Here is a 7,954-nt window from a genome sequence, read left to right as displayed (position 1 = left end):
TGAATATTCCTTTTTATAAATTGGTATGGTATCACGTTTAGGTCTACTGCTGCTTCCAGCTGTCCCTGTTTGGTATTGATTTGAAAAACTCATTTCTAAACTCTTTGATATATTTGTCTCAAACAGTATATCTTTTACTTGTATTGTAATAGCATCAACTTGATTTTTGAGTTATATGACTTCTTTATGATGCTCAATAGTGATATTCAACAATATTTTTATATTTGAGTTGAACATCTCTGAGACCTGTGTTGCTCCAATATTTATATCTTCAAATTCTTCTTTAAGAAAATCGGTCATTTTTTTGTATATGTAGGATAGATTGGTATAATTCCATAACCCTGTTTTTATCCATCAGCAAATTCTATGTTTCTGCTGAGAAAATCTGCAAGAAGATTATTAACTCCTTTAATATGAATTATATCAAAATTATGAAATGTTAAATAAGCTTCCCATCTATGGAGCCTTCTGTATTGAGGTTCTGATGGTAGTTTATTCCTGACTAATTCTGCAACTTGAAAATTATTAATTTCAACAATAAATTTCTTCAATAATAAAAATAATGATAACTTCTTTATTCCTCTAATAATTGCTAATAATTCGTTTTCACGAGTGGTATAATTTATTTCAGCTTGATTAAAAAGTTCCACTTGAATATCTATAAATTTTATTTAAATTCGTTTTTAATATTGCTTTCCAATATTTATCTGAGGCATCTGTATTCACAATTAAATTATCTTTTCCATCTGGTAATCTTAATTTTAATAAATTTTTACATTCTTCTTTTAATTATTTAACTATTTCTGTATATTCTTCATTCCATCTTTTAGTATTTGTTTTTCTTAGCAAAATTCGTAGCTTATGCCTTCTTTTAGAAAGATTTTCAATAAATCCTTCTGCATAATATAAGCATCCTAAAAATTTTTGTATTTGTTAATTGGATTCTAATTTATCTGAAAAACTTTATATTTTTTTGATATATGAGTCTACAAGTTTATTCTTCTTTTATCTATTGATCATCCACGAAAATCTACTTATTGTTTTTCGATTATAGATTTCTTTTTAAAAAGTACAATTCCTTCTTTTTTTCATTCATTTATGAATTGTATTAAATGATTCATATATTCTTCTTTACTATTATAACATATTAGTATATCATCTATATAAACAACTAGAAATTCATTAAACTTTTTAATTATATTATTCATTTTTCTTTGATATATTTGTAGTGCATTTTTAATCCAAATAACATTACTAACCATTCATATTTTCTCTGAGGTGTGCTAAATGCAGTATATTATACACTACGTTCGTCCATTTTTATTTGCCAAAATCCTGATTTACGTCGAATTTAGAATAATATTATTTTCCTTTTGCGAGGTTTATTAAAATTTCTTTATTTGGTAAAAAATATCTATCAAATTTAGCATATTTATTTAATTTTTTATAATTTATAACCATTCTAACTTTTCCTCTAACATATTCAGAATGTTTCATAACCATAAAGGCTGGACTACTATGAGGTCCATTACTTGTTCTAATAAGTTTTTGTTCTAAAAAATTTTTTATTTGATTTTTGAATTCTTGTGTATCTTCTATAATATATATTATTGGTCTGACTTTTATTATAACATTTTCTGTCAATTCTATCTTGGCTCTAGGGAGATGTGGTCTCCAAAATAATAATGGATTTTCTTTATAAACTTTTTCTAATTGTTCAATAATTTTTTATATACTTATTTCTATTCCCATTTTTAAAACTTTTTTTATACAATATTCTTTTATTTTTTATTTAATTAAATATGATTGGTTTTTTTTATCTCATTTATCACCACGCTATGCTGGCTAAACTCTATAAGGTTTAAATTATCTTGAAATTCTTAATAAATGTCCACAAGGTGTTTGTAACATTATCATATAATTATTTTGTTTAGAATATTGAAATTGTTGTATAAAATCATTTCTTAACCATATATCACACTCTAATATATCATATTTATAAATTTTATTTATTGTAACTTGTTTACTTCCAATAATTATACTAACTTTATCAGCACTATTTATTATTTGGGTACTTTCTCCTGTGGCTCTAGTTATTTTTATGTTACTATTATTATTCCATGATTTTATCGAAAAACATTTAAATATTGTTATATCATTTCCTGTGTCTATTAAAGTACAAGTTGTTATATTTGTTTAATTTGTATATATACAGTTAATGAAAAACTTATCTGATTATTCATTTAGTTTTTTTTTACATAATATAGAACTTCGAAACGATTCTAGGTAGATTTTAAGAAAAATTTTGACCGTTAATGGGCCCTACATCTTCAAAAAAAAAAAAAGGGGTCAGAAAAGGGATAGTTGCAGCAGCCGCCTTTCAGAATTCATTTGCATTGTCAAAATTATCCTTGTGTCGGATAAAAATAATAACAATGTAGGGACAAGATGATATTTTCACCTAAATTTCTACCTAACAGGTTGGTGAAGTTAAAGTTTGCTGCCATTGTCTGGGCCCCATTTACCGTAGCCAACGGACGAATTTTTGCTTAGAATTCGGCAAGAATCCTCCACAGACAACACCATAGTTTGTCCATTATGTACTATATATAATCCTTCTCTTCTTATACTATAATCTTCTAATCTATTTAGAAAACTCATCCTAAAAGTATACAAGGATTTATATTCATACTTTTATCTATATAACATGATACTAAAAGATTTATTCCTCATATTTTTATTGGTACATTAACTTTCAAATATATAATATGTACCTGTCCATCAAAATTTACATATCTATATAGATCAGTTTTATGAGTTATTAATTCTTTATTTCTGATTGAAGTTATATGACATTCACTAGCTCCTGTATCTATTAATATATTTGGTCCATTTATATATTATCTTCAATTATAATATTCTTCTTCTATTTTCATATTTCCAACATTCCTATATAATTTTACTTCTTTTATATTATTAAATTCTTCTAACTGGTTTTTATTAGGTATTCTAAGAATTTTTGATCTTTTAATTAATTTTTCTTCCTTAAATGTTATATTATTAGAACATTCTCCTTCATTTAATTCTGTTATTTTATGTTTATTTTTTTATGCTAAATTCATATTTTTATGAAATTAAACTTATTTTTTTATTTGGTTCTATTATTTGCTAATATCCTTACATTCTTTATATGCTTCAATATATGGTTTATTAGAATAAATATTTTCATAATTAGAATTGGTATATGTATATAAAGTTCTATATTCTATAGTAATAATTTGATCACCTGGTTACATGATATCATCTCTATGCAGCTTAAAATGTTGTCCAAACGCTTCATTAAACTTTCTATCTTTTAATGAAACACAATATTTTTGGTAACATGTAAACATTATTTTTGTGATATGCCAGATTTCCTTCTATTATTCCTAAATGACTATCTTTTAAATTTATTATTCTTCCATCATGTAAGATTATAATTAAGGGTGAATCGATTCCTTATTTAAATAATGATTTAAATATTATTTGTATTCTTACTAAATAAACATATTGAATTTTTTCACTTTATTTGTTACTAACCTTTGTTAATAGTTCTTACACTATATTTTTTGTTAAAAGATTTATTTTTGTTGTCCATATGTTGTTCTTATAATTATGATTTTTTTCTATTTTATGATATTCATTTATTGTCATCCTTTCTCTTTTCCAAATTTTATCTAATACTTCACATTTCCCTATTTCTAAATTTAAAGATAATTTTTGTAATTTTCTAAATTTATTGTTATCAAAGGTAATTTTTAATCAACATCCTTCTAGTTCTTCATATTCTTGTATATTTATATTATTACTTTCTATTTCCTCTATTTTACTTATATATACTTCTTGATTATAATATTTTTCAATATCCGATATTTCATTTAATTCATCTTTTATTTTCAAATATTCTTTTTGTAATATTTTAACATTTTTTTTATCACAATCAGGGCTTATATGACATATTTCTTCATAATTCCAACATTTACATTGACTTTTATTCTTCTGTTGATCATATGGGATATTTTTCTTTTATAATATTTTCTTCTATATTTTATATATTTTTTATTAAAATTTTAAAATTTTTTAACTTTTTGTTTTTATATTTTCTTTTATTAACCCATCTTTCAGGATTACATACCCACTGTATAGGATTTTTCGTATCTTTACAACATATTCTAGTTATTTTTTTTTCATTAATTGTCTTTGTTGACATATATATATACAAGTTTTTCAAATAAAAATTTTATTTTTTAACCTAAAGTTTTAGATATTCCAACATTGTCTCTAACATATTTTTCAAATTTTATTTTAAAATATATTCACCAGGAACCTGATAATTTATTATAATACATATATTGGTATACTTCTTGATTTTCATTACTGTAAAATTGAACATAATAATAATTTCTAAATTCACAAGCATATTTTTTAATTTTACACGTATCACACATTGTTAAATTTATTAGTTTAATTCTAGCATTGTTTTTTCTCTTATTTCTTCTCTTTCAGTATTTCTTTTCCAATTTTCTCCTAAAAATTCATCTGAAATATATTTTACTAACTTTTCTATACCTTGTCTATCTGATATTATTATCTTTGTTTGTACATTTCTTTTTATTAATGTTTTTATATCACTATTTATTCATTCCTACCGATTTCTAACATCTTCTTCAAATGAAGCTATTAAAAAATATATTCTTCTTTCAGTATTTTTTCATGTATCATCTTTATAATATAAAAAAATAATATCATTGAATCTGCCCAAGTTAATAAGGATTTTTTAGTATCTATTTTATAATTTAAATATAATTTTGTTCCTCCATGGTTAATAGGTTTATCATAATTATCATTTAATTCAAACATGTCTCTATATTTATTTCATTTAGGTGGTTGTCTAACTCTTACTTTATCATAAAATTGTCTATATGAATTATTATATATAGGTACATAACTTTCATCTGAATCTTTCCTATTGGATTAGATTCTCCTCTAATATTCATTAAAACTTGGTATTCATTTATATCATTTAAACTTAATTGATCAAAATTTTCTATCAATAAATCTAATTTCTTATTCATCTTTATTTTCTACTTTTAATTTTTCTAATATTTTTTCTTTAGATTCTTCTTCTTCTAATATTTTTGGTAATATATTTTTTCTAAATTTATTATCCATACTTCGTGTTTCTATTACTATATTCTCTTTCTCAATATATTTCTTTCCTATTCGAGGCATTTATTTCTCTATTAATTTTTTTATCTATTTTCTTTTCTTTATTTTTATTATTTCTTTTATTTCTCTAATTTCAATTTTTTATATATTTATATCATTTCTTGTTTCTCTTACTTCATTTCTTAAATCTTGTATATCATTTATTAACATTTTTATTAATGACTTTAATTCTTCAATATATTCACTTATTGACATATTAAAATAATCTTTCTAATATATAAGTTAATTTGCATCTTTTATCATCTTTTTTTATCTATTATTATTCAAAATCTTCTATTAGTATAGTTATTTGTATTTACTAATTCTTCTTTTATTATATTAAAATATTTACTCTAAAGTCTTAAACTTTCACATTTTAATTTTATTAATCGTCTTTTATTTGATACTCTTATTCCTTCTGATATTAACATTTTATCTCGTATTTCTTCTTGTATTTTTTCTATTTTTATAAGTAATCTAGTTAATTTTAAATATGTATTATTACTTGCACTCATACTTCTCTTTATATTATAAATTGATTTCTTCATCTTCATATAAATTAACAATTTTTTCATATATATATTTATCCATTATTGTTTCTATTATTAATTTTTTTAATATTTGTTCTTTTATTTCTTTGGGTAGTTCTTTAATTATTTTAATATCATTATTTTTAATTTATTATGAATAGGTTTTAAAAATATATAACTTCCTCTTTCTTCTTCTAAATGCCAATAATTATTTATTTTTCTTAATATAATTTCCATGATTTCTATGACTTTGATACCAATTAGGGGGGGCTACTTTGAGCAAACAAAAATAAAAATAAAAATTGTAAACAAAAATCTATCAAAATTTAAGTAATATTTAATTTTAAGGATTAAAATGGAAGATTCTTATATTATAGTGATTTGTTATGCAATATTCAAAAGGAATGGTATTTTAGGTAGATAAATTGGTCAAAGGTTATTTTGGAAAAATGACCTATTTTTCTAGGTCATTTCCTTGTATTTCCCAATCATGTATGAGTGGTTGTGTAATAATTTCAAATTTATGTAGCAATTTGATCATTAAGACCCGTTTGACCTCATTGCATTTCATCAAATTAAATTAAATTTAATCTCTCCTATTTTTGACCACACAATTTTTAATAAAATAATATTTTATGGAAATCGAAAACTTTTCATTCTTTTACAACTATTTATTTAAAAAAAAACACTATTCTCCCATTATAATCAAAATTAATAGGGTGCCAAATGGGGGCTAGATGACTCGTTTGAGCTCTTTGACTAGCCTCAAATCATTGGTGATCATCGACATATCTTCTTCAACGATTATTTACTACGTTGATACCAGTATATAGTTTGAAATTATCAATGATTCTTTAGTCACCAATGAAAAGTCGTCATTGTCACTCAAAAGATTTTATTCATTTCATATTTTGCCCTTGTTTGAGTCACAGTATATTCATAAGAATGTGTTTTTGAATAGTGTATTGATGAAAAATGTGTGGTTAAAAATAAAAAATAAAAAGGATTTACGTGTAATATTATTTTATTGAAAAATGTGTGATGGAAATAATGTCAAATCACTATATATATATATATATATTTTTTAATTTTAAAATGTGGCTCAAACATAGCCTTTGTGTTTTTATAGGATACTAACAATATAGAAAATTATCTTTTCTTATAATAACATTACTAGTTTACAATTTTATTTTTTGCAATATTTTTTTTGTTAGTGTTTAATTTTATATTTTTAATATTTTATTCGTAAATATTTTTTTTTATGAATTAAAGTTATTGAACTATTTTTGTTTTTAATAGTACTAACTAAAAGTCGTTTGTAATCCTAGATTTTTTTTTACTATTATTAATTATTGACAAAAGTTTAACCAAAAACTTAAAATATATAAATATTTAAAGTTAGGGTCTTCACTGAAAAATCGGAGGCTTTAGGTAATCGCCTATTTCGTCTAGAATTATGCTATACGTATAGCGTTTCGTCGCAGATTTTTTCACAGACAACACGTGTAGAAAAAACATTGACAGACGAAAAAAATGAAAAAAAATAAAAAAATAAAATTGACGGACAGGATTGTGCCATGGAAGGTTCTGTAAGAAAATTGTGAAAAATTTCTTGTACTTGAAGAAAAATTCCTTCGTCTAATATTCAAGACAATTTTGATTGAGTTAGGTCAAATTATAAAAGGCTTTGACGAGATGTTTATGATAAGGAAATGAGAGCAAGTAAAATTAGGGACACTCCTTAGCCTCGTTATTCAATTAGCTTTAAGAGACAAGCATGAGTTTGACGGATTTTGTAGTCAAACTCATGCACCTATTGGATAGCAACTCTTTAGACAAGAAAAAAATATATGTATTCAATCTCAAATTTATTGAGAATAAGAAATATTATTTGTTGTTTAATAAGAAGATTCACCAACTTTCGCAAAAATTACTATATTTTTTTTTTGTAAGAAATATTGCAAACATGAAATTTGTATGGAAAGAAAATAAATTATAGGTAATTCAATTGCTTATAATTTATTTGTATAAAAATTATCAATTAATTGTATTTGATTAATTTTATTTTCAACCTAGAAAAATTGTACTGGTCAATTTTTCATTGGTGAGTTGATGAGAGAGAAACAGAGAGTGGATTCCCTGAATAATAAAATTATACTCTCCCTAAAAAAATATTT

This window comes from Olea europaea, chromosome 5 (genome assembly GCF_002742605.1).
Source record: "Olea europaea var. sylvestris chromosome 5, O_europaea_v1, whole genome shotgun sequence".
In the NCBI taxonomy this organism is placed as follows: domain Eukaryota; kingdom Viridiplantae; phylum Streptophyta; class Magnoliopsida; order Lamiales; family Oleaceae; genus Olea; species Olea europaea.
This window is presented reverse-complemented; position numbering follows the sequence as displayed.